The sequence below is a fragment of the Ambystoma mexicanum genome, chromosome 2p (assembly GCF_040938575.1).
Source record: "Ambystoma mexicanum isolate Mex_15411 chromosome 2p, UKY_AmexF1_1, whole genome shotgun sequence".
In the NCBI taxonomy this organism is placed as follows: domain Eukaryota; kingdom Metazoa; phylum Chordata; class Amphibia; order Caudata; family Ambystomatidae; genus Ambystoma; species Ambystoma mexicanum.
This window is the reverse complement of record NC_090923.1, coordinates 194,803,254-194,830,929: the sequence shown is the minus strand read 5'-3', so window position 1 is coordinate 194,830,929 and position 27,676 is coordinate 194,803,254.

Sequence of the window (27,676 nt, the reverse complement as noted above, 5' to 3'; positions counted from 1 at the left end):
GGACATGGTGGTGCCCCCACATCCCCAACCACAGGCACAGGCGCTGCCCATCGGTGGGGATAAGGCATGCGGCGAGGATGTCCGGAGCCAGCTTGTGGACACATTTTTCACCTAAACTCCCACCTCTGCGGAGTGCACACAGGCCTGGCACATACCAGGTGACAATCGATGATGACAAAGAGACAGTCAACTGTCACAACCTTACCACCCTGAGATTGTTGCCATGGAAGTGCCACATTGAGTGCATCCCTAGCTACTTAAACACAAGCAATCCTGTGTGACCAAAAGGCACACATGCAAGGTATGAATCACACACACCTGCAAAACAGGCCATGACTATCACTGGTATGTCATTCAAACCCTCCCAAAACACAACATTACATGGCAAGCAATAGCCATACACCAACACAGTACCAATAAGGTACACATTGCCATGTGAAAGATGTAAATTGGCATCAGACAATGATGCCTGACATGGAATCAGATGAAATGACTGACCAACAACCTCCCACCCAAAAGAAGTCATACCCAAATGCATTCCAAAAGTCAAAGTTGTAACATAACAATGAATGCCTGTCTACATGCACATTGTGCATTGAGAAATCAACACTGCAGCTTCTGTGTGCCGTGTCCACCTCCTGCAACACACTGCTCAATGCACAGCACAGTTAACATCCATTGCGTGTGATGCACACCCTGAGCATCACATCTAAGCAACAAACCACATCAAAAAGCAAATTAGGCATGTACAGGATCCCCAATTGGTCATAGGACATGTGCTGCAGGGACACAGTGGGCACCAGAAGGAAAACAGAGTGTACACGTGGACATGGAAGGGTGGTTGTACATGTAGTGCATTATAGTGCAAGTGTGTGGGTCAGTAGGGACATGCACTCAACATATGCATGTGCAATCAAGTGACCATCAGTGTCCTCTACACATCACATGTGAACATTCACCATGTGTACACCCCAGCATGTCAAACCACAACTAACCCCTCACACCTGAAAGGTAAACACAACACATGAACAGGTATTGATCAGCAGAACACATCATGTACATAGGATACCACAATTACAATGTCAGGGTGACCATCAGGGCAAGGCAACTATCACCAACCAAGCACCACCCCTCCCTCACAAATCACCATGGCCCACTGAACAACTGCACCGGGGTTATGGAGCCTACATCCTTGAATTTTTCCTGGCCACAAGATCACCCTTCCCCTTTGTCACCATCTCCCACCTTGTGTCTAAAAAGTTACCTGCACCCTCAGAGTCCACCTTGATTTGCAAAAACACTACATCCAAGAGAACTCAAAGCAGGCCAATACAGAAGCCAAGCAAAAAGCCTGCAAGCAGAAAAACTAACCAGAACAGCCGCCAGTAGATGACTTGAAGTAGCAGTACCTCACAAAGGCCATCTACTACCACAATGACATAACAACCAAGGTAGCACAGTAAAACAATGTCACAACAGGATGCGTACCATGTGTGGTACATAACATAGAATGAAGCACCACAAACGGATGTGTACTGTCACTGCTCCCGTGTACAGGTGCAGGAGTGGCACGAAGCAACCACCCCCACCGTGGTCTGGGTGGCTGCAAGGTCAAACTCACACAGACCTCTGAGACCCTAGTGGGGAAGGAGGGTCAGGTATATGGAGTCGGGACAGGCGTTGGCATACTGGATAACCGGAATGAGGGGCAGGAGAGGGGAATAGGATTGACACAGGAAAGTAGGGAATGGCCAAGAATGTAGTACTCACATTAACACATACACAATCATACCAAACTTGTTCATCATAAACATAGCAGCAATTCACTGAAATGGAAGTCAAAGAGAAACTTATCTCTGGGGTGAGTGCTGACCTCCTGCCTGCGCACTCTCAGGTCCGGTAACAGGAGCACCTCAATGCTGCAAAGAGAGCCACAGTTAAAAATCTGTGCGTGCCCATAACACACAAACACACCACCAAATATGCCCCAAAGTAACAAACTACTCTACAAACAGACAATTTGGTGTGGATGCTTTGTACCCATACGTAACATTACCCCTGCAATGGTTCATACACAGTCAATGCAGTAAGTCAGGCGCCGGTGGGTGCGTGGCAAATGGAACACCAATGTGTCACGAATCATACAACATGCAATGTTCCCTGGGTAAGCAGACAGACGCATATAGCAAGATATGACTTCCAAACAAGTCGTGTTCCACCATGACCCAAATAAAGTAGGCAGTGCATGTTTCAAATTCTACATGGAAATGAAATACACTGCTCCCGAGTCTGTCCCTTGCCGTCTGTCCCTGTCAGCTGCTTCTTTCCATGTCTCGGAACGCTACTTGGGTGATACAAGTGCCTCAATGGACCATGGTGGACCGGAGGGAATGTGCCACAGCCCCTGCAGGTGCCCCAGACAACCTTACAATCAACTAGCCATGAGTCCACCAACACATATGAGCTGTATTGTGCTTTTCAACACCAATATTCGTCCAAGCTCACCCTCAGTGCTGCTACTAAGCATGCATGTGCAACTGGCCTGGTGGAAGGTTTGCTGTGTTGTGGCCCCCCTGTGCTGCTCACCTTGCCTGGAGTCCCTTGAAACACGTCAGCAGTTTTCAGATGTATGATTGCAATCCCTGTGCCTCTGCTTGCGCACACATGTGCATGTGGGCACAACCAAACGTGTCCAGATTCCAGACGTCCAATGGCCCATGTCTGCTGGCAAAGGTGGTCTAGAGGCTCATCCCCCTGCAGAAAGGGCATGAAACACATGATTAATGCATTAGATTCATCTGTGTGTGTCTCTTCAGGCATCACATCACTGGACCATGTCAGAGATGTACATCAGAAGTCACACCACAGTCCGTCTTTCACAGCCAAAGTGTGGAACACACTATCTACGGCATGAATTGCAACAAGCACATGTACAGTAAAGATAAGAAACATACTACACAATGCATGGCAATGAATGTACACATGAATCATGAAACACCCCATCTAGCAAAAGCAGAACAGTGGTCAATAACACCCCAATCATCCCCACTAGGGGTGTTAACACAAGTTCCACAGCAGCAGACATGCTACAGATATGACAGTCCAAAGCCCTTGTTTAATAGGCTGTTACACCGAACCATATGTGCGAGCCCATGGATAAGGGAAGCAGGAGTGGCATATGTGAGTCAAGGACCCCAAGCAGCAAACACATAAACAAGACAAGCCTGAAGGGCCCAGCTGGAACAGACAGTGGATGCTTTCAAAAGCCACAAAGCACCACATTGTCACATGAAAGGACAATAGACAAGCAATTTTAAACTATATTAACTAATTACACTAACTACAAAAAACATACTTTACCTAATTAAACTAACTATCAAACAGAAACTTAACTAACTAAACTAAAAGAAAAATCAAAAATGGCCACATACGACCCGGGGGGGGCACCCAGGAGGGGGGAGGTACAGGGTACTGCTCAACACCCACATGCGATGATGCTGAGCCAATAAAAAAAACCTCCATGGGCTCAACGCCTGCACAGCCCGACCTATGTGGGAGATAGATGGTCATCCGAGTCTGGCTCATCCTGGAAAGGAGGACTTGGCACAGTGGCTTGGCCACGCCTAGCCGCAGCTTGCCCCTCGTCGGCAGCAAGTCTGCCGGACGGGTGAGCCTGGTTCTGTGTGGCGATGACACGTAGGTCTGCATGCAGAACCTCCCGTGATACACGTGCTTCCTCTTGCAAGGTAGCACGTGTAACACGGAGCTCCTCCTGCAAGGCCTGGCTTGACAACCACTGCACCTCCTGGCAAGCCTGTAGCTCAGCCGAGATGGTACGCTCAAGCTGTGCAAACCTCTCCTCTGACCGCTCCCTCTGGGACATCAGAAGGACACCCAGAGTGGGTCTGAGGGAAGAATACTCCTCCCTCAGGGCCTCCATGTGTGCCTCTGCGTGAGCAGCAATTGCTTGACACAGAGATGACATTTCAGCCTGGCGTGCCCTGTCTGAAGCCGCCATGCTCAGCCTGAGCGAGCGGGCCATGGACCGCGCCGCCTGCTGCTGGGGAAGCACATGCCTAGCAGGGGGGAGCACGGATCGGGCCACACGCTCCATGCTCTCAGTGATGTTCTCCATTGCTGCCCCCTGCCGTTCTGAATTGGCAGTCATGTCTTGCTCCCACTCAGTATACAGCGGTTGCGCGCGGTGACCGCGTTGCTGGGCTTGACCCCTGCGGGACCCAAGGACCGGTTGTCCTCATCGTGTTGGCACCGCCCGCGGCTGCAAGACTACATGCCCCCGTCAACGTGATGTCCCAGGCACATCAGTGACTGGTGTGGAGGGTGACCCTGCGTCCCGATCCACCACGGGCGGAGGTTCCAAGACTGTCTGACCCCTCAGTGCAGGTGTCACAGACAGAGGAGTGTCCACATCAGAATCACTCACCCCTGACACATGGACCTGATGCTCATAGGCAGCCAGAGACAAGATGGCCTGTAGCACTTGGGGGTTTTCGTGGCATGCCACCCCACGACCCCCACTTGTGCCGGGTTGATGTAGTGATACCAACCCTGTGCCTGGCATGACAACACCATCCTCCGGCTCCATTGCGTCATCATCTGAAAAATAGAGAGAAAAAAGGTCACTGCACATGACAGAAGCACACAACACACACACACACCGACAACATCAGGCAGACATGTGACACACAAAATAGAACCTGGCATGCATGCTGAGTCAACTTGGAATTGCTTCTGTGATCAGACCTGTTGAAAGGTGGCAGTCTGCATTGAAGTGGGTCTATGCAGTGCAGCACATATGTATGTTACTCACTACCTACATGTACAAGGACTCCATGGTGTGTGTCAGAAAATGTGAAGGCAGTGCAAGGTCAATTTCAGGCATCACGTGCAATGTGCATTCAATGGGTAGCATATCTACAAGCAAAGCAGCCCTTCTCCCAAGTGAAAAGCAGGGATACCTAGCATGGTATCAAAAGGCTGACCATAGCCCTTTGTATTGACAGACAGTGTTGACTAGCATCAACAGCTTCCTGTGAGTCAAGTGACAACACTGCAAATGATGATGGGACAGTAAGCAGGACATATGATGAAACGTCTGGAGGCCACCAACATGTGTAGAGGACACTACACCAGTTGGACAGAGTCATTGGCCAATAAACAGGCTGAGGCCTGTGACCCACCCAGATTGTCAGACCCTAAACATGTGTGCAACGCAGTACTGAGTCACAGTAGACATGGGAAGGCTGATGAAATTCCATGCAATGTATGTCACCCAGGACTTGTATTACAGTGATCATCCAGTCAAGGACACATAGGGGCATGCGTGCAATGCACATGGAGTATGAATGGGCACTCATGTCCCTGCGGGACATCTGACCTCTGCACAGTACAAGTGAGATACCCTTCATCAAGAAGTAAGGCTCTACCATACAGCATATGTCTGGCAGATTGGTTGCGGGAAGTTAGCATGTACACAGGATGCATTAACAGGGAAGTACCCAGCGGCAATATTGAAGCAGACCAGTGCAAAGGTGGAATTGGGGTGCAGAGGGGGGGTGGCGGGGCAAGGGAGCATGCCTACATGGAGTACCCGCATGCAGGCAGAGGACACATGCACATCAGTCATGCTATGACATCATGCCTGGGCTGAGAGGAAGGTCACCCCACGCTACATGCAGAAGGGCCAGTGAGCTGGGACATGGACCGGAGGGGCATCCTGGTAACCAGCATGTGAGTAGGATGCAATAGTGTTGATGCCGACAGTCCCCGTCTGCTCCACATGTCCACCATCCAGCAGAGCAGACATGCATCACGGAAGCATTGCATTACTTGCACATCCGAACCATGTACACCTCACATGTAGTGGCAATTATGCACAACACATCCCACAAGTAAAACACACACGTCCTCAACAAACATGCATCAACACTCACTGGACTGGGCATCAAAGTCCGGCATCTCTCCCACTCCTTCGACCGATTCAGATGGTATGAACTCCGCAACAAGTGACTCATGTGGAGTGAGGACTTCTTCCTCTGGTGCAGGCCCACCGCCAGTCACCAGAGTCAAGTTGTAATTTGAGGCACGCTTAGCCTTAGCGCTGCGTTTGATGTCATTCCAACGCTTTTTGCACTCTTGCGCCGTGCGCACCACTTGGCCGAATGCACTGACATTTTCCGCAACATGGTTCCAGTGGGTATCACGTTGGGCAGCCGTAGTCTGACTATTGGCACCCACTAGCATGTCACGGCTGTGGCCCCACACGTAGCCCACGAGGAAGTCCAGTTCCTGGTTGCAGAAAGGCTTCTTCCTCGATGTGCAGGAGGTCGTGGCTGTGTGTGAGGTCCCAGCCTGTGCTGCAGGTGCAACCTTCCTCCTCTTGGAATGTGGCTCAGACCCTGGCAGGCTAATGCCGCCCTGACCAGTATGGCCAGTGGGTTCGGTGGATTGAGCCAAGGGAGTGGCAGGTGGAGGGACGACCAAAGGCCTGACTTCTGTCAGTGGCAGCTGGGGTGCCCTCTAATGGACCCTGCGCAGCAACATCCATTGTAGCAGGGTCATTGACCGCAACTGTCCTGGTTGGCAGACTCACAACAGGGGTGTTGTTGGGTGCATCTGCCCCTGCACTTGCCAACACCCGGCTGTTTGGGGCAGCAGATGACATAACTGCCCCAGGGACACGTGTCCTAGTCAGGGCAGCCCTTCGTGCCCCTATGGTTTCCCTCCTGGCCTGTTGGAAATCTTCCAAGGGCTCCTCCAGTGCCAACGCAGGCTGCGCTGGCAGACCCTGAGCCTGGGTGGCGGTGTCCACAGCTGCACCTGCAGCTACCACTACCCTTGGGCCCGTGGCAGTCGATGGAACGGACTGCCGGGTCCCACTGGCGCCAGTGCCAGATGCAGAAGCTGCATCTCCCGGAACCACAGAGGGTGGTGGCATGACTGCACCGACACATGACACAACATTGTGCTCAAGTGGCGCACCCCTGCCTCTTCCCCCTCTGCGGCTGCCCTGTACACCCTGGAGTCCCCCTACTCCCTGGTCACCCCGGCCACATCCCTGACCACGTCCGCCATGAGGAGTACGCCCAGCTGAGGCGCCCCTCACCTTTGGTGGCCTCCCAACCATGGCACAGATGTAGTAGTGCCGGCACAGATGGAGTAGTGCCAATGGGAGGTGTACACCACAATTGACCTGGGTAATTGGGGTGAAAGGGGTGGGAAGCAAGATGTTAACAGCCCCCCTGCACCTGCAAGGCTGTATGTGACCCCGGTGATGTAGTGACGGGTCACGCAATGCTCTGGCACCCCAAAACTGCTGGAAAACCGTGCACGCAAACCTGCAGCCTACGTGCGTGGAAACAACCTCTCACAGTACGCGGTGGCACCCAGTAACACGAAAATCGCGTACGCGTGGGACACGCAGGCTACTATGATATCAAAAATGGTGCGATACACACGGGCACCCGCAGTGGGAAAAATAGCGTGCGTGACTCACCGTCTGACTAGCGCGATGCAGAAAAACACGCGTAGCCAATCCCCCTGCCAAAAGAAGAGATATGTCCTTGATCGCTGTGAAGTTGTGATGGCGTGCGAAACAACAGGAAGCAGCAACACACGTCGGTCTCCACGAAAGGCATGTACAGCGAACTGCTGGCCCAGCTCACCTTTAACCCATGCTGAGGGAAACACCTGCGCGTGTCACGTCACTTACGCGCGTAGGCCCTTTCCTCGGATTACACGCATTCACATGGGGACGTGCATTTTTTTCGCGCGTGTGCTAATCCACTTTGCCCACGTCACGGGGGAAACGGCAGCGCACGCCCCCGCGCCTCACATCACAGAAGCGCTTACACGCGAAGGGCCTTTGGTCCAATGAAATCGCTGATGTGCTCACGCGCTAAGGGTCATTCCTCGAATTACAAGCTGACGTGCAAGATTTTCACGTGTGATTTCAAATTACATGTGTGTTGGGGATTGTGATGCCATGTCTGAAGTTTGACACTGCCACTCATGTGGAGCTGTCATGTGTGTATCAGTCCATGGTACAGTGCCCTGATGCCTGTCTCCTATCTCTCCCTGTCTGCAGCATCAACTGATGAAGAGGGGCGGAGAGGGTGCTGTGGAGCCCAGTGGCAGGGATCGCACCGCCAGTCGGAGACGCAAGGCCCGGCTCCCCTCCCAGGTTGTGATCTCGTCGGGGAGTGAGGAGTCCGGTGCCGCGTCCCAGGCCGCAGCTGCTGACGGTAGGTCCAAGAGGCGGAGGGCGGGGTTGGACTCCTCGGCAGCAGAAGGGGCAGCTGAGACCCCACAGGTCCCAACGGAGGAAGATGGCATGGAGTCATCCAGGTTTGTGGGGGGTTTGGTGGAGGAGGAGGCCATGCAAGGGACAGAGACAGGGTCTGGAGGTCGGGATTCCACTGGTGCTAGTGGTGCAGTGCAGGGGCAGGGACAGGAGGCAGCACAGGCCGCCGCGGGGGTGTCTGCGTGTAATCCTGTCCCGATCCTGTCACTGCATCATCCCGCACCAGCAGGGATGCCTACGTCCAGACCCGTTCTCAGGGATGGGATCGGCTTACACCAACTGGCCTTCCTCTTCCTGCGGATGTGGCTATCCGGCACCGGGTTGAGCCTGTCTTGGGTGGGGTGGCGTTGCGTCAACGTGCCATGCAAGCTTACCTGCAGTCTTTTCATGAGGAGACTGCACATCTTCTCGCATGGCTCGTTGACAACGTTGATCCACTGGGACAGCTCACCAGGGCCGGATTCCTCCGTTTTCTGGACCTTGTTCCGACCCCCTCCTCAACTGAACCCCCTATGCGCCAGTCGTCCTCCGTGCCATCTTCCCACCCATGTGTCACCTGGGTGCCCTATGGAGCTGCCTCTGACCCTGCAGCCAGGTCGGTGGAGGACACATCCCTGCCACAGTCGGGAGTCAGACGTCCAGCAGGGGTGGCCACATCAACAACTGCACCCCAGCCGGAGGAGGATGTGCAGGCAGCAGGAGCCAGGGCACAGGCAGAGGCACAGCAGCAGCAGCAACAAGGTGGGAGCCATGATGGCTCGGGGCCTTCAACATCGAGGGGCAGGCATCGGCCAGAGGGCAGGAGGACCCTGGACGGGAAGTGTCTTCCGTGTGGCAGCGGTTGGGCCATGCTATAGATGCGGAGCGGCAGCGGGCGGAAGAGGCACGGCTCACGATGGTCAGGGCGGAGAACTCCATGCATGGGGCCCTGAGGTGGGCCGAGTGCCTCAAGGACATTCGCAGGGACCTGGAGGTCCAGATGTCATCGTCCCTGCGAACCCTCGGGGCCATGGAAGAGGAACGCCTCCGGGACATCGAGCAGGAGTTCGATGATGCCCTGGCCCGGGAAATCACAAAGTGAGCCATTGGACTAGCCTGCTGCCATTGTATATAGTTAGATAGTGTTAGGTTTCCTTTTGTTTTTTTCTTTATTTTGGTTGCGCTTGGACAATGCACCACCTTTCTGTATATAGTTTTTTATTATGTAGTATTTTTGATAGGTTTCATTTCTTCAGTTGGGCTCATGGACCCTGGATTGTTCATCTGTATATAGTTCACCATTGGATTCTTCTCTTTTTTTTAATTTCACCATGGAGCAATGGTTTTCACTTTTCTTTTTTCCCTTGGATTTGCTTTGTTGGATTGTGACTTTGAACACCATTTCCTTTGGATTTCTTTGGATTATGATTTCTTGTTTTTCAGTTTTTCAGGGACATGCAGATTTTCTTTTTTTATTACCATTGTTGTTTGCTTGATTTTCATTACATTCATGTTGTGTTTAATACATTTTTTTCTTCATACTTCGATGTGTGGTATTATCTCATTGGTTTCATGCATGTCATGATATGGGTTTTCACATTCACTTGCAACCATTGTGTGGTTGTGCCATTGGGGTTGTATCATGTAATTGCCTTTTCTTTGTGGGCGGATGCAATACTTGGTTGGGTCTTTGGGCTGGGGAGGCTGGCTATAAGGGCCATGATTGAGGATCGTCATGACCTGGGGGCAGGGGGACATGAGTGGGACATGAGTGGGGGCCTGCTGCCAGGTGCCCCGCACTGGTGGGGGGTTGGGGGGCAGGGGGACATGAGTGGTACAAGAGAGGGGGCCTGCTGGCAGGTGCCCTGCACTGCTGGGGGTGGGGGTGCAAGGGGACATGAGTGGGGGCCTGCTGGCAGGTGCCCCGCACTGCTGGGGGGTGGAGGTGCAAGGGGACATGAGTGGGGGCCTGCTGGCAGGCGCCCCGCACTGCTGGGGGTTGGGGGTGCAAGGGGACATGAGTGGGGGCCTGCTGGCAGGTCCCCCGCACTGCTGGGGGGTAGGGGTGCAAGGGGCATGAGTGGGGTCCTGCTGGCAGGTGCCCTGCACTGCTGGGGGGTAGGGGTGCAAGGGGACATGAGTTGGTGATCAGTAGTGCAAGGAGATATGTGGCTTTGCTGGGGGGCATGCCCATGTTGGATGGGCTGCCTGCGGGACAAGACCAGGGGTGCAGGGTAGTCCCCTGTGGTGTGGGCTGCCTGCAGGGGCCGTGGAGGGTGTAGAGGGAACACCTGGGAGGACCCACACTGCCAAATCACGTGTAGGACTCCCCGGCACCCCCGAAATACACGTACCCTGCTGAAATCGCGTGTGAAACTTCCCGCGAACACTGTAATAAACGTACCATGCTCCAATCGCGTGTGAAACTTCACGCAAACCCCAGTTATACATGTACCCTCCTGAGATTGCAGGTGAAACTTCCCACAAACCCCACTCGCACAGGGCCTATCGCGGTGAAACTTCCCGCACACCCCTGAAATACACGTACCCTTCTGAAATCGCATGTAACACTTCACGCGCATGCCTGAAATACACGTACCCAGGCCAATCGCATGTTAAACTTCCCGCACACCCCTGAAACACACGTACCCTGCTGAAATCGCGTGTAACACTTCACGCGCACCCCTGAAATACACGTACCCAGGCCAATCGCGTGTAAAACTTCCTGCGCACCCCTGAAATACACATACCCTGCTGAAATCGCGTGTGAAACTTCCAGCGCACCCCTGAAATACACGTACCCTGCTGAAATCGCATGTGAAACTTCCCGCGCACCCCTGAAATACACATACCCTGCTGAAATCGCGTGTGAAACTCCCCGAGCACCCCTGAAATAGACGTACCCTGCTGAAATCGCTTGTGAAACTTCCCGCGCACCCCTGAAATACACGTACCCTGCTGAAATCGTGTGTGAAACTTCCCGCTCACCCCTGAAATACACGTACCCTGCTGAAATCGCGTGTGAAACTTCCTGCGCACCCCTGAAATACACGTACCCTGCTGAAATCGCATGTGAAACTTCCCGCGCACCCCTGTAATAAACGTACCCTGCTGAAATTGCATGTGAAACTTCCCGCGCACCCCTGAAATGCATGTACCCCGCTCGCACAGGGCCAATCGCGTGTGAAACTTCCCGCGAACCCCAGTAATACACGTACCCCACTTGCCGTGCTGGTACAGGGTTAGCGCAGCCCTTTGCGCTGGATTGGGGATTCTGATGGCTTTTTCCTGCGCGAGTGGCGTTCTTGGGGGCGTAACTGGCGCTGCTACAGGGTCCCTCCGCCACTGTGCGCCACAGCTCGTTTTGGTAGCTGAAATCCATGAATACGCTGTGCGCTGAAATGGATTTTAGCGCACGCGGCAGGCGCAGAGATTTGCACGCGCACACTGTGCGCCAGCCGCGTGCGCCACTTGTGAGCTAAATTCTATGAATTACCCCTAATGTATTTTGAACGGATGCATTTCTCATTGTCATAGAAGCATGTTTACTTTGTCATGGATAGTTTAATTCTAATTTATTATATCCATGTAACCATTATTTGAATAATCTTCCATATTGAAAATGTGATGTCATGAAAGAAAACATGCTTATTCATCAATGGCGGTTATCAGAAACAGATGCTAAATGGTGCAATTATAATTAGGCATGTACACTTCCTAATCTAAAGTTTCTCATGTAAACATTTGGTTGAATCCATGCCAGTCAATGAATAACAGAGCTGAACGATTTTATCAGTCCTTGAGATGAGATGGTAGCAGCCAGAAATGGAACATCTCTAGTCTTGGGAGGCGTTTCGAATATGAGGAGGTTTGAAATGTTACATTTTGCGTAACTAATTGGATCTCAACAGTAAACTAACAGAATAGATGTTGATAACTTTTCTGATTAAATTAATTACTCTCACTTAGTAAGATTGTAAGATTGGCTAGCATGGAAACAGGGGAGTTTCAGATGATCCCAAGGGGATGGAATTTTTCTTGTGCTAGCAAAACCATGTTGACCTCCAAACTCATTTAGCCTTTTTGAAAAACGCCTAACGCTTGAGAATGAAATGTATTTTGTAATTGTAAATGCTGTTTTATCTAAACCACCCCCTTTTTAAACAGTGTTTTATAGTCTTACCCTATTTTAAAAGTTGTTTTATCTCATTCTTTGATATTCCTGCTTTTATGGCGATGCTGCCGAAACAAAGACTGTACTACTACTCCACTACTAAGGGCGGGCGTATTACTTTATATACCAGCCGTACAAGATGGCAGAGACAAACTTCAAATAATTAGCTGGAGGACAGGTTGGTCAAACCAGAAACCAACTGGGGCAAAGTTTTGAGGCCCAGATAATCCCACAAGTCTTGATTTGGTGGGTAGGAGAGGATAGGTCACCATGACAGGTGCCAGCCATTACCTTTAAAAGCCACTCTTGTTTGCCATCACAGCCAGTTCCCATTACATTTAAGGATCTTTGTTACTGTGACAGTTGGCACTTTTAACGTTTATGGTATCTGGATAGCCATGACAGTTGGATCCCATTAGATAGAATACAAATCTCTAGAGTTTGAAATCTAGAACACATTTGTTTTTGTGGGGTGTTGTAAACTCTTCACGTTTAGTAACTGAAGAATGGCTGCTAGCCCATCTCAATATATTCATGTTACAATACCTGTTGAAAGAAGTGGCTGACAGAAGGAGGTGTTACATATACTAACACCAATTTTGCTGTGGCACAACCAGGAAGTTTGCCAGATATAAGGAATTAAATAGACCAAATAGCATATGAAACTTGCAGGTATTCTGAATTAGCCTTAGAATACAAAGGTCAGTAAAATTGATTTGGCAGAGAATTAAATTATCCTGCAAATACTGCTAGACATGAGCCTTTATCATCAGAGACACACGCAATAGAACACCTTGTTAGACTTCACCCAAACAGAAAGCATACTGATCCTTATACCACATTATATAATCTTAAGGAGACTGTTGGAAACAGTCCAAGCATGTGCTTTAGGAGCTGTCCAACACAAGGTCCTGCTTGAGCTACTGGGGAAGGGGGACTTTCATTCCATATCCTCAAAGATATGCAGGTCTAATGCTCGACAAAACAAGATGAAATATTCAGTTGGTACCTCACTCAATTGAGTCAATTTAAGGTTGCATTTCCCCAGATAATTCCACAAAAAACACTAGCTACGATCATGCTAGAAACATGCAGTCCCCATTGGAAAACTGCCCTAGCTGGATTTCAGTTGTTAGTTGATTTCTCTGCAAGGGTAGCTCCCAATGCACAAGACCCCATAATCACCATGTGTTCTCTACATAGTTTCTAGAGAGGATATCCTGAATGTTATGGGGTTATTTCTTCAAAGGTTACCATGGACAGATGAGACTGTGCCAGAAGAGTAACAGAGAGCCTAGGTCTGCTTGTCTCTCTCTCCAGTAAGATGATCTGTCATTACAGTAATCTCAATAGGATGTTCTTTCCACTGAATGCATACACGTATGGGCAATAGGTCTCTTACAATGGGATATAGGTACCTTGGTTTAATACAGATCCACAGATTCTAGGTCTTCAAACACAGAGAGAGTGCATATACTAGAAGGGGGTCTCTCTGACCCCACCCTGCACGGTCTCCAGGTAGCACATGCATCTAGTACATTGGGCCTGGGATACAGGTTTTCCTGGGCTGCAGAGTTCCCTCCATGCCTTGGGACAGGATCTGACCTTGTCATGCTTCAGACAGGTTTCAAAAGGTAATTGGACTGAAAGACAATCTTTGAGGTGTAGTTGAGTTGTTCTGAATGACCAAATAAAGCAGATATTATCAGTTCCCAACTGACCCAAAGTAGGTATTGCCAGTTTCTAATCACCTAGAAACAGTAGGTTTTGCCAATTCTCAAATTCCAGCAACATTCTTGCTACTTTAGATATGGTCACTGAAAACGAGAACTTTCAGTTCCTGAACACTGAGTAAATAAAGTAAGCAGTTCGCATATGCCTAGTGACAGGACTTGGCAGCTTCCAATGACAGGAATTTCCAGATTCAGTGACAGTTAATGACAAATCTCTTGTGCCTAGTGACAGGTATTATTATTTTTCTTTTTTTTTGCACATCACTCACAGATGTATGCAGTTTCCATATTATGCAGTAATAGCATTGACAGTTTCAAAAATAAACCCAGTACAGATATTGACAGCTTCAGATGTCCAGAAACATGAGGAACACCCATTATCAGTTCTTCCAGCTTCAAATTCATAGTAAGAGCACAGCTAGCTTCACATGTCCAATAATAGTGCTATCAATAATATAAGACATGATTACTGGACGTTTTTGCCATCTATAAATTCGCAGTAGCATTGAAGGGCACTTTCTACATATACAATACCACTATTACCAGTTTCACATGATAAGTTATAGTAAAGGGCTTTGATGGTTTCACATACTCAGTAGGGAGAGAAATCAGTATCCAAAATAAAGGATACTTCTGTCCCCTGCACACCTATGTACTGGTGAAAATCAACAAGTCATAATTTGTTATACAATAAGTTAGTTCCCTTACAAATCCACGTATCAGAAAAAAAACACTTTATATGAAAAAACGATTTCAATGACACTTACACTACGATTCATGGAATTATGTGCGCCGAAAAACGGGGATTTGTGCGCCATTCTGCCCGCAAATCCCCATTTGTTAAACAGGGATCTGCGGGCAGAATGGCGCCAAAATCCCTGTTTTTTGGCGCAAAGAATTCCATGAATCAGCGCCTTAGTTGTTTTATTTACATTTGTCTTGTTACTGTAAAGTTGGCCCAACGTGTTTCGGGATCAAAACCCGTTCATCCAGAGCTAATTACAACCATTTAACAGATATTGTCAACACATGGCAATGGACACATCAAGGGTGTGTAAATATGTGAACAAATAACTCCAACCATGATTACCATAGAATGAAACCTCTATTACCAATTACATCTAGGTGTCGTGGGTATCAGGCAGGTAGTTGGGGCAAGCTGGGTGGAGACTTGGCAGGCCTGGCATAGGCACACAAGAACCCATAGCAAATCCCTCCTTTAATTCCTTCCTAGTGTTTGTAGTAACTTCCTGGTTACCACTTCCTGTTGCATGATGCTTCATGAGGTCTCTAGTGCTTGGGTGTGGCTGGCTATATAAGCCACACCCAAGATACTTCCAGTGCTTCATGTTGCTTATTGTGAGCTGTATCAGCAACACACTTGTCGTGCTCTGGGTCAGCCAACTTCTGCTTACCTGCTCCGGATCATCCTGCTTCTGCTTACCTGCTCCGGATCATCCTGCTTCTGCTTGCCTGCTCCGGATCATCCTGCTTCTGCATACCTGTGCCGGATCATCCTACTTCTGCTTACCCGCTCCGGATCATTCTGCTTCTACTTACCTGCCCCAGAAGAACCTCCGTTCTTACTCCACCCCACAGCTATCTCCAGTCAAGAGGGGACTTCTACACCGGCACCTGTAAGAACAAAGAAGAACTGCGTTAACACGTGTACATCAGTAACACTGCTCATACTCACCGAATCTTCCCACGACGCTGCAATCCAAGTCAGTTGTACGAGCGCAAAAACCCCTGCAAAAGAAAGAAGAGACATTATTCTTTGCGCTCGCCCCAATAACACGGACACTTATTTCACTGCGCTCACGGTGCATACTTACCAAAAGCCTCTGTGTATACTTACCCAACCACCAAGTCTCCCGTAGCGCGAAACCCGGACTTGAGGCGCTAATACCACATAATTTCTCCTGCAAGGGAAAAGGAGAGACATTACTAGGCGCGCTCGAATCGAAGGCGCAGCGCAAACCTACCAGCAGTTAGCTTCTACACGCAGCGCTACTCACCCACAAAAGTACTGGCAAAGAAATACAATACAGACAATTCTGGACACTCCACATTCTCCGCACACGTTCACTTGTAGGAAGCACTTTCTAGCCAGTGAAGAAACTGGCACCTTGATTACTCAGCCTCGCTGTGAAGGCATAAAACAGAGTTTTGCATCTGAACTCAGCCTACAGACATTGGCATCAATCACATGAGTGAATCGCGCCCCTGCGAATGCAGGATGGAGTGCACACCCTACTAAAGATCAAGGTATTCCTCCGGGTGAAACAGGGGAAGTGAAGACTCAGGGTCAAGGGAGGCTCGTCCATTGCTCCTGCAGAGACACAGGTGAGTGTGCCACTAGGTATATCTTTATAACAGTAATATCAATAGTCCAATTGAATACTAGGGTTCTTCGAAACGCTGCTAATGCCAGTTTGTGAAGTTAAACCAAACAATAACTATGTTAGCAAAAAGAACTGAAATACTAGTTCCTGTAAAGAGGGTCACTAGTGCAATCAATCTATAGATAAAGTGGAAAGTGAATAGTTAAAATCCAGACAGTGAAAGCATTTGAAATACATGCATATCCTCCAACAAAATCTTCAAAAGAGTAATGTACTTGTAATGTAGTCTATCCATTTCAGAAAGAAGGGATGTGTAAATAGTTTTCCAAAACTGTAAAAAAAGTAAAATTATAAAGTTATAAATTGCAGAATTTAGAATATCCATCTAGTAACTGAAATTGATTAAAATAAGAACAATTGTTGATCCAACAATCTATGGAGAATGAATGGTGCACCTATCTGAAAGATAAAGTCAGCGTTCCATGCAGAGAGACCACAAAAGACGTTGTCTATCCGCGTGTGATGACGGAAATAAATAAACAAGATGGCCATTCAGTCTAACGGGTGTGCAATGAGGTGACAGTGTGGAGCCCAATGATGTCATCCTATTGGGGTGCATACACGTCATAGAAAACATAAATGTCAATGTGTACATATGATATGATGTGGCATTTATAACGCACCTGTACACAAGCGTTTCTAGGCGCGACAAGACAATGTGGGGGAAAACAAAGGCAGAACAAAACAACGATCTTGCTAGACCTTGTGTCATTCAGATCATGCAAGAGCAGGTATGGGGGAGGGGAGAAGGGCTGAGGGAGGGGGAGGATAGAGAAGTGTGAGACAAAAGGAAACAAAGAGTGCAGCCAATGGCTGGCTAATAAGTGCAAGAGAGGGTACTGCACGGTTGCAGATAACAGACCATAAGTGCAGGGACACCCAAGAGGCAGTGTAGGTTGCAGCTGGACATGCAGGGCGCCGGGTACAAATTCAGACGGTGGCCATGTGACTAGTGCCTGGATCAGACAGGTGATCAGCAGGTTAGAGGAAGAGAGAAGGCGGAAGCAAAGAGGAAGGTCTTAAGTTGCTTCCAGAACCATAGATGTTTCTGCTCAAGCTTTAGAGAGGCAGAGAGGCTGTTCCAGCGGGAAGCCCCAGCTGAAGGAAGAGATTCTTCCCCAACTCTTTGCTTGGAACAGTGACTGACTCTCAGAAAGTTGGAGATGGAGGAGCGGAGAGCTCGCGAAGGTAGATATATAGGAAGAGAGAGTTGGAGGTAGTGCAAAATACTAAAGAATCAGGTATTGCACTACAGAAAATATGTGACATCTGTGATGAACCAGGAATGAGACATGGCCACAGAACTCATGGTGATTATAATAGGTTTTTATTTAAATCATAAAAAGTTGGGAAAATGCCTCGCTGTCCCTGATCTAAGAGGTATATCCCTACCTCAGCCAAAACTACGGGTCTGCCCTGTGTTCGAATTACTATCCTGGTCATCACATTCTCAAAGTAACTCTAGGGTGCTAAGGGTAATGTCCCTGGCATGAAAAAACACCTAAATGTTCAAGTCCAACAAGAAGGCTCTCACTTAGGCAGTGTTCACGATTCCTGCAAATGTCTCCCTTCCTCAGGTTTCTTTACAGCAATACAAAGTTCAACAGAATAAGTGAATGTCGTACGACTCAAGAAGAGCACTCCATCCTCTTGATGTTTGTAATTTACTTTACAGCCTTCTCTTTGACTGGTATACTTCCCAGCCGGGACATTCTCATTCAGTTGTAATCCGCTTAAATGGAGTTTACAGTTTCTGGGAATGTCTTCCTTCTCCAGTTTTCTTATCAGCAAAACAAAGTTCAACAGATAACTGATTGTCATACAACTCAAGTTCACTTTCTCCTCTTGATGTTTGCAATCACACATGTCCTTGCCTGGTATACTCTCCTGGCAGGACTTGACACAGTTTACACAATTCACAATACCAATGGCATGGATCTTCCTTAGGATACTTACACACACTTGGTTTTGACTGGTATACTCCCCTGCAAGGATGCTATGGTATGGTCCACTTGTTTCACCTATTGTAGGTCCACTTGTTTTAGAATCCAAAAGATATGGGTCTTGTTAGGATTCTTTTGCCCACTTGGTTTTGCCTGGTATACTGTCCTGCCAGGACTTTATGGTATAGTTCACTTAATTTGCAATCCTTAAGGGCATTGGCCTTCCTTAGGATTCTACAGTACAAAGGTCAACAAGTCTCTTTCTCAGGGCTCCTAATTTCTGGTGTGGGTCACAAACTCACTAAATAGCAAGCTTCAGCTTTTTCCTGCTTTTCTGCCTTTTATGGTTCACTTCCACTGGGCTTGCCACTCTCTACCAGATTACACAGCATTTTCTGTGAAGCACCCCAATGCCCCAATGCCCCCCCAACGGGACTCACCAGTCATTCAATCGCTTCGGCGTCCCTCGCATTCTTCTGTGGTTGTTGTATTCATCCTGGAGGTTGGAAAGCATGCTGTCCTTCCTTCGCTCTCCACCTGCCTTCTGCGGTCTAGACACAGCGTCCCTCTGATACTACTTGTGTGATGATAGGGCTCCGGTTCACCCAGTTCACCTCCTTGGCGGGACCGATAGACCTTCCATGTTGTTCAGTACTCAGTGTGCTACTATCTCCTCTGAAGATTTTGTCGGTAACTGGGCTTTCGCTGAGCCTTTTCCTTCTGCCACAGGAGCTTCTTGCTCCTGTCAGCTTCTATGCCGATTTCTCAGCTGTTGGTGACTTAAAGCTCCTGCCACCGTGGCCCTCCTTTCAACAACTAGAGTGTGATTTGGGCGTCTGCGGTTTAGTGATCTTTACAACTCCCTTCCCCCTCCTTATCCTAATATCTTCAAAGGCTTGACATACATGGGATTGTAAAACAGTTCGTGGCATTCAATTTACAGGAATTTGTAGAATGTCATCAGTAGGTCTTGTTTCTGTAAATGGGGTTTTGTAAAGTATGCCATTAGGGCATGGGGATTGGAGGAAACATTGAAGCGGTTGAACTGAAGCCCTCATATCACACAAGCAGTTTTGAAGGGTGACTACCTCTAGATCGTGGAGGGCAGGGGTAGAATGAAGGAGGAACAGGACGCTTTCTCAACCTCCCGAATGAATACAGCAACCTCAGAAGAATGCAAGGGATGCCAAAGTGGCTGCATATGACCAGTGAGAATGGGGATTCAAAGCTCCCGCCACTGTTCCCATCCTTCCAACAATTAGAGCGTGGTGTGGGATTCTGCACTCTAGTGATCTTCACAACTCTATTCACCCTCCTCATCCTAGTATCTTCATAGGCTTCACTTAAATGGGATTGAAAAACAGTTCTTGCCATTCCATTTACAGGAATTTGTAGAAAGTCACCAGTAGATCTTGTGGGCTGTAAATGGGGCTTTGTACAGTATGCCATTAAGGCAAGGGGAAAGGAGGAAACATTGAAGTGGTTGAACTGAAGCCCTCACATCACATGAGCAGTATCGAAGGGTCCCTGCCTCTATACCGCAGAGGGCAATGGGAGAGCGAAGGAAGAACGGGACACTTTCCCAACCTCCCTAATCAATACAGCAACCACAGAAGAATGCAAGGGATTCCGGAGCGGCTGCATGTGACCAGTGAGAATGGGGATTCAAAGCTCCTGCCATGGTGCCACTCCCTCCAACAACTAGAGAATAGTGTGGGCTTCCGCGTTCTAGTTATCTTCACATCTCCCTTTCTCTTCCTCGTATCAGTATCTTCAAATTCCTCACATACATGGGATTAAAAAACAATTCTTGTCATTCCATTTACAGGAATTTGTAGAATGTCATCAGGAGGTCTTGTGGTCTGTAAAAAGGGTTTACCACAGTATGCCATTAAGGCATGAAGAATGGAGGAACCATCACTATAAGGGAAATGGGGATACAATGCCTCGTTCAATTATGTAAACTTCCCCCCATGGGGGTCACCTCCCCCCATGTGATCCTCCCTTGCATAGCTGCCCCCCAGGGTCAGGATCAGGTAGTGGCTGCCATCCTCTGGCCACATGAAGAGAGGTTATCCCTGGGAAAGGAGTGATGACATCATCAGATTCAACACACATCATTCAAAATGAATGTTGTGGTATATTATCCTATACATATATATATATGTATAATTGTAAATAAAAGTATGAAGTATGAGTTTATAAACTATATCGATCTATGGCGTACATCCAATGGTCAAGAAGCAATGTACTTATAAAGAAAAAGAAAAGAAGAACTAAAGAACCTGTATGAGAGAATAAATACCGGAAAACCTCTGGAAGTCGCATCAGCCTTTTGCATTTTACGTGCCCAGTAAACAGGTATGGCCAATTTCACATGCCCAGTAACAGGTATGGCTAGTTAACATATCTCCAAAAACAGGTTTCCCATTAGATCCCTCTCAGTAATACTCTCAGGGATGATACCTGCCTCAATACAATCTGAGGCAGAGCTTGAAATAGATGAATACAAAAGCACAAGGGAGCAATCACAGGTGAAATTTTACACACCAGAGAGAAAAACATAAGTCTAAATGTACAGAAAAGGCAACATTGTCCAATATAGCTACCTTTACAAAGTTGCCACCTTTACAAAGTTCCCACAAATGATTTTGAAGTCCATATGCCCTTTACAATATGTGACCACTGGACGGCCATCTTCTTGTCACCATCTCAACCTTCCACAATCTTGCATTTAGGTATGTACTTTTCAAGTCTTTTCTAAGCTTGCTTTATTTCTTACATTCATTATCTCACACTCATTTCACTCTCTCATTTCCATCACTGACTCTCAACTTCTTACCCCATTTCTAGCACTCTTATTCTCTTTCCTTCAGCTTAACCTCTCCACTACCTTTGTTAAACCGTATTCATATAATACCTGCTGGTTATGAATATTGGCCTAAACCCATTCGCGTTGCACGGAAAACCATGTCTGAAATGTTTCGATATTTGATCATCTTCGCCACCATTTTAAGAATCGTCCGCTGTTTTGATTTCAACTCCTGTTTCAATGTTCTGAAATGGTGAACTGTGTTTTCGACTTGCAGCCGAGCCGAAAGACCTTTGAGTTTTGTTAATGTTTAGGTTGACCGAGAGCAGACTGTTTGTTCAATGCCAGAAAACTTGTGACTTGTATGACCTGAAATCCAAGTGCTATCTGCGCTCACAAGCCTCATCCTCATATAAACAATGAGACAATGTGGAACAAACACAGATCGTTTGCTTTTGCTGAACTGCATTGTAGTGATTCTGCAACAAGGCTTACTGTGGATCAGAAAACAACAGCATTATTTTAACTTCATGGACATGCAAACTTGTTAAATCCATTGTACAATATTGTAAAATTTGACATGTGAACTGGGCACAAACTCTAGCATGTAAGTTATTAGTTTGGAGAGGGGCTGGACAATGTTTTGAAACTGTATAAAAAGGACTGTGTTAAGATGTTCAGCACTCTCACCCCTCACTGTGTCTGCTGGTACACACTGCGAGGTTTTGTGAGCCAGATAGACTCTGTACAGAAATAAAAGATACTTGTATCTTTCTAACCCATGATTGGCGTATTTCATTTGGTGGTACTAAGCCTCGATATTTCTTTGGTCTTTTAGATGGTGCCCGAAAAGGGACCCTCAAGATTGATGTCACCTTGCTGAAAAGAAGACGCGGCTTTCGGACCAGGATCGGAGAGTAAGAAAAAGGGGGCCCCTTTGTATGAGATGTGACACCTCGACCGAACTGCACAATCCGATCCCTGAACAGTGAGCACGTGGTTCGAGAGGACATCTTGACGAGGGTCCCCATATCGAGGTGGGCTCTTTGCTGAAATTGCCAACCACAAGGATCCTTTGTAATCCCATCAGACCTCCTTTGTCCTTTGTAATTAGAGTCATGACCCGATTCCTAAATATCCTGATATTTGGTTGTAGATTTGAAATCACGAGTTCAAACGATGCAAGGTAACACCAGTGGTCTGATATGCCTGGGAAATTGTCTGCCTGTTTCAGGGGTTTATTCCGCAGAGACAGACAATTTTTGGAATATGGCTGACCGGTGCCACCGGAGGGGTCGCCGGCGTGTACTATGTACTGTAAGTACGGCATTGGTAGTATAGTATTCAAGGATATTTGGCACAGACAAACTAGACATGCTTCTGAATTTCAGTGGCCAGTTCATGGTAGTTTTGAAATTGCCTGGATAGAGTATTTAGAGTCTATATTGTTAAAGAAAAAGGCTAGGCCTGCAGCATTTGATGTAATTAAGAATTGGAGAAAAGAAGCTATGCAGCAACTTAAGAGTAAAGAGAAACATGCACGTAAACATATGTCTAACTCAGAGAAAACAATATTGTATGAGCAACAGAAACATTCGGAATCTATTAAAAGTATGGATAGGGCTTTTCAACTTGGGGTACAGAAAATGTATCCGTCTCAGGACTTTCATGCCTCAGACGAACTAATCGATAAGTTTTTAAATGAACGTAGGACTGTTGCCACCGCACCTCCTCCCTATGTGACTCTCCTTGTTGTTTTACCTCTTCCCACTGTCGCACCTCCTCCTGTTGTTATCCCTGTTCCTCCTGTTGTTCCTCCTCTTCCAGTCGTTGCTCCTCTTCCTGTTGTTGTCCCCCCTTCTGCATCTCCGTCCTTACCGACAGTTGCTGTTCCCATAATTCCGTCTTTACCGCCAGCGGTAGTGTCTCCATTACCCCTTGTACAAGATTTGTCTGAACTTTCTTTAGCAAGTGATTCTGCTCCATTGATTGAAGGGGCGACTGCCGATCCAAAAGTAGTGACTCGTCGTACATTATTAAAAGCTAGAAAAAGAGAATTGTATGCATGGGCTAAGAAATGTATAGAAGAAGGTGAAAAATCAGCTGTCTTAACTGTAATTTCTGACCAAGAAAGCATTCCCGAACAGAATATTTTGATAGAAGGGATGGGAATCCACTTGGCTGAAATGTGGAGTGATTTGACGGACACAGATGTCCCACAAGGGTTGAGGGATTTGAATGTTTTAGCCTACTCAAGGGACACTGCGAAGAAAGTACATGAGCATGTTGAGAGGGTTTTTGAGTTTAAGAAGGAGTTAGATTGGTTACAGAATGATGATATGGATAGCGATTGATTGGACGCTTTGTATGTGCAGAAATGATTTCTTCCCTCTTGTAAATCAATGAGTGAAGAGATGCGTATTTGCACAAGAGACACGCTTAGATGGATTTTGGATGTTTCAATTTCTCCCATTGAAGTATATGACACGTTTAGTCAGTATGCTCCGGCAATGCAAAGGAAAGTATTACTAGTATTGGTATAGTACTAGCAAGATGAGTGTATGAAGAGAAAGGTTTGTTGTCCCGCAGATGTGATGGCCACTTATAGGAGAGCATTTTCGCCTGATACTGCTTTTACTACTTTGTCGTTAGATTTAGCTTCGTTGCTTAATGAACGTTCAGTATTGCCTACTTCTCAATTTCCAATGAGGGAAGTTCCTCCGACATTTGTTCCTAAAGTGGAAATTCCAGCTAATGCCGCAACAGGCACAGCAGCCACTACTATTGGAGCTCATTATGTCTCACAGTTTGTTCATGTCCCTTTTCTAGACAGGAAGTGAATACCATTAGACAGACAATCCCAGACATTAGGAAAAACCCAACAGGATTTTATAAAGAAATAGAATCTGTCTTGCATTCGTCAGTTTTCATGCTGGGTGATATAGACTTCTTGTTCCCTGTGATCCTACCTGCTGATTTATGGAAACAGATTAGAACTATAGATGATTTGGCAGGATTGGGTGACACATGGGTTAACTTGGTACAGATAGATGTAGAAAGGAATGCTGGTGAGAGACCGCCACAGGTGATATTGACACTGCCACACAGAATAGTAACAACATTGAAGACTTTGGTTCCAGAAAGAAGAATAGTTTGGGACAAGCACACAGTTTGCGTCCAGGGGAAATCTGAAGGCACTATTGAGCTTTTTAATCGGTTCGAAGAAGTGTTTTCGGCTTTTAGTGGTCAGGATTTAAGTACTGAGTCATGAAAAAGGCTGTTTTGTGGACACATTTGTGCGTGGATTGTTGCCTGATATCCAATCACAAATTATGACCTTCGAAAGTGCCTGGCAAGCAAAATCGCAGTCTGAAGTATTGCACATGGCTCAGTATTATGAAAATAGGGTCAATAATGAAAAAGAGAGGACAGAAAAGAAGAAGGGAGACATGAAGACAAAGGTATTGTTGCAGCAGATAGTAAGAGGAACTAGAGGTGGGAATACGCAGTTTAGAGGACAGTTTGCCGTAGAGAGGAATGCGCAGATGGGTTCTAGACACATGAACCAATGTGCTTATTGCAGACAAGAAGGTCATTGGCGAGCACAATGCCTGATCCTTCAGCAGAGATTGAATAACACATCTGGTACCATAGGTAGACGATCCAGAGGCAGACCAGGGATAGGGGGTCCTGATAGAATTCAGTTCACTCAGAACCAACAGTCATTTTCACAAGATAGTCAGCAGCATAGGGTTGATAATAGGAACATTTTTGATAATCCTTCGCTGTCTATCTTTCTGAGGACCTTGCATTTGATGATATACTGTTCCGTTAGGACAGTCCGAAGCAGAGTCTGGAACCACTACCTTTTCTCATCGATCAGAAAGGGCCCTACGTAGAAATGAAGGTAGGGAATAAGAGGCATCTATTTTTGATAGATACATGAGCACAGAAGTGTTCCGTTGATCATTCATGGGTTCCAGATATTCCACTGTCAGGCCAGAACAACATTTCTGTAGGGTTTACTGGTACGCCAGTGGTTTGTCCAGTTTCCCAGCCGGTAACAATTTCACTGAGGCCATTCACTGATTCATATTAATTTCTTTTGATGATGAATTGTGGCGAAAAATGGTTGGGGTTGAATCTGTTGAAAGAATTAAATGCTGTCATTTATTGTTCTCCGGATGGAGTGCATTTGACGATTTCACCTCAATGAACTTCTGCTTCACAATTCTTGACTAGGCCTTTACCGATTGAATTGGATAAAGTTCTGGCATGTTTATAGGCAGTTGATGATAACGACGTTGGAAGTTTACAAATTAAACCTGTTAAATTTGAGTTGAAACCAGGTGTTAAACTACCACATTTTCCACAGTTTAAGATTTCAGTTGACGGTGAGCAAGCTCTAAAGAGTATTGTTTCTGATTTTGTAAATCGAGGAGTGATTGAGGAAATTGCAGGAAGTTTGTGTAATAGTCAGATTCTACCAGTGTACAAGAAAGGGGATAATGTGATTCCTTTCCTTTTTATTATTGATTTACGTGCTATCAATAAGATTGTTGCTCCACAATTTCCAATTGTGCCTGATGTGACTACAATATTAACAATGATTCCAGCTTCAGCTACTCATTTTAGTGTTGTGTATCTAAAGAATGCTTTCTTTAGTATTCCTGTTCATGTTGGCAGTAGATATTTGTTCACGTTCACCCTAGGGGGGCGCTCGTTTACATTCACTCATGTGCTGCCGGGGTACACTGAGAGTCCAAGCATTTACACTAGAGCTTTGAAGGAGCAGCTCGACACACTTGAGTTGCCTTCCACTTGTACGTTGTTGCAGTATGTCGACAATCTTCTTTTAGCTGCAGATTCAGAAGTTGCTTGCAAGGAGGGCACAGAGTTGCTGCTTATTCATCTAGCAGAATATGGGCATAAGGCTTCATTGAAAAGGTTTCAATATTGTCGACAGGAGGTCGCCTATTTAGGCTATCTTCTGTCAAAGGAGCAAAGAAGACTGACACCTGAACGGATAAAAAGCATCTCTAGCATGAATGTCCCAAATACACAGAAAGAGGTCAGAGCCTTAATAGACATGGCTTCGTACTGTAGACAGTGGATACCTAATTTCTCATTAATGATAAAACTAATGTTGTCATTGACGAAGAAGGGCATTTCTTTGCCTTTACCGTGGAACTTGGATTGCCAGAAAACTTTTGATCTGCTCAAGGCTGCGTTGTGTTCAGCATTGGTTTTGGTCACACGAAATTATGACAAGGCCTTTGTTTTGTATGTCCATAAATGTGATGGATGCGCTTAGGCTGTGTTAATGCAGGAACATGGAGGGAAGAATAGACAGTGCGGTTATTTTTCCTCCATGCTTGACCCTGGTTCATGCGCTTTGCCGAGATGTCTGAGAGCTGTTGCGGCTGACGCTGCCATCTGTAAAGCAAAGTGAGGGTATGGTTCTGGGTCACTCCTTAACCGTGATGGTACCTCACTCTGTAGACATTCTATTAAACAGAATGCAAACGCACCATCTCACATCACCAGGATTAACAAGATACGAGCTGATTCTATTTGCACCGCATATCCAAATTAAGAGATGTTGCGCATAAAATCTGGCCGAACTATTGACTCTTCTGCAATAAATTGCTTGCAGTGATAAGACGTCACATGACTGCCTCTAAAACACAGAGCAAGAAACTAAAGGCAGAATTGACTTAAATGATACACCGTTATAAGATCTACAAGGGGAGCTGTTTTGCGATGGCTCCTGTTACAAACTTCCGATGGTACATCCACTGCTGATTATGCCATCACTACATTAGGTACTATTGTGGAAACCAAAAGAATTCCGCATAACTCCATGCAGGCCGAAGAGATTATTGCACTGACTCGAGCTTTTGAATTTTCCGAAAGGCTTAGTGTGAATATATTTACAGACAGCCAGTATGCCTTTGGAGTGGTTCACAACTTTGGTAGATTATGGGCAGAAAGAGGTTTCTTGACCTCACATGGAATTAAGATTCAACATGGCACCTTGATAGTTCAGCTACTCTCATCACTTGCACTTCCTATTCAACTAGCAATAATGAAGTACGCAGCACACCAGAAAGTAACAGATGATGTGGGGAGAAGAAACACTTTTGCTGACAGGATAGCCAAACAGACTGCCACTGATCTGTATTCTGAAATGTATATAACGAGAGAAGTCACTAACACTTGTATAATAGGCGAAGGAATTGATTGTATAAAAGACATTCAGGCTGATGCCACTCCAGAAGAGCTTAAGCAATGGGCAGAGGGTTTA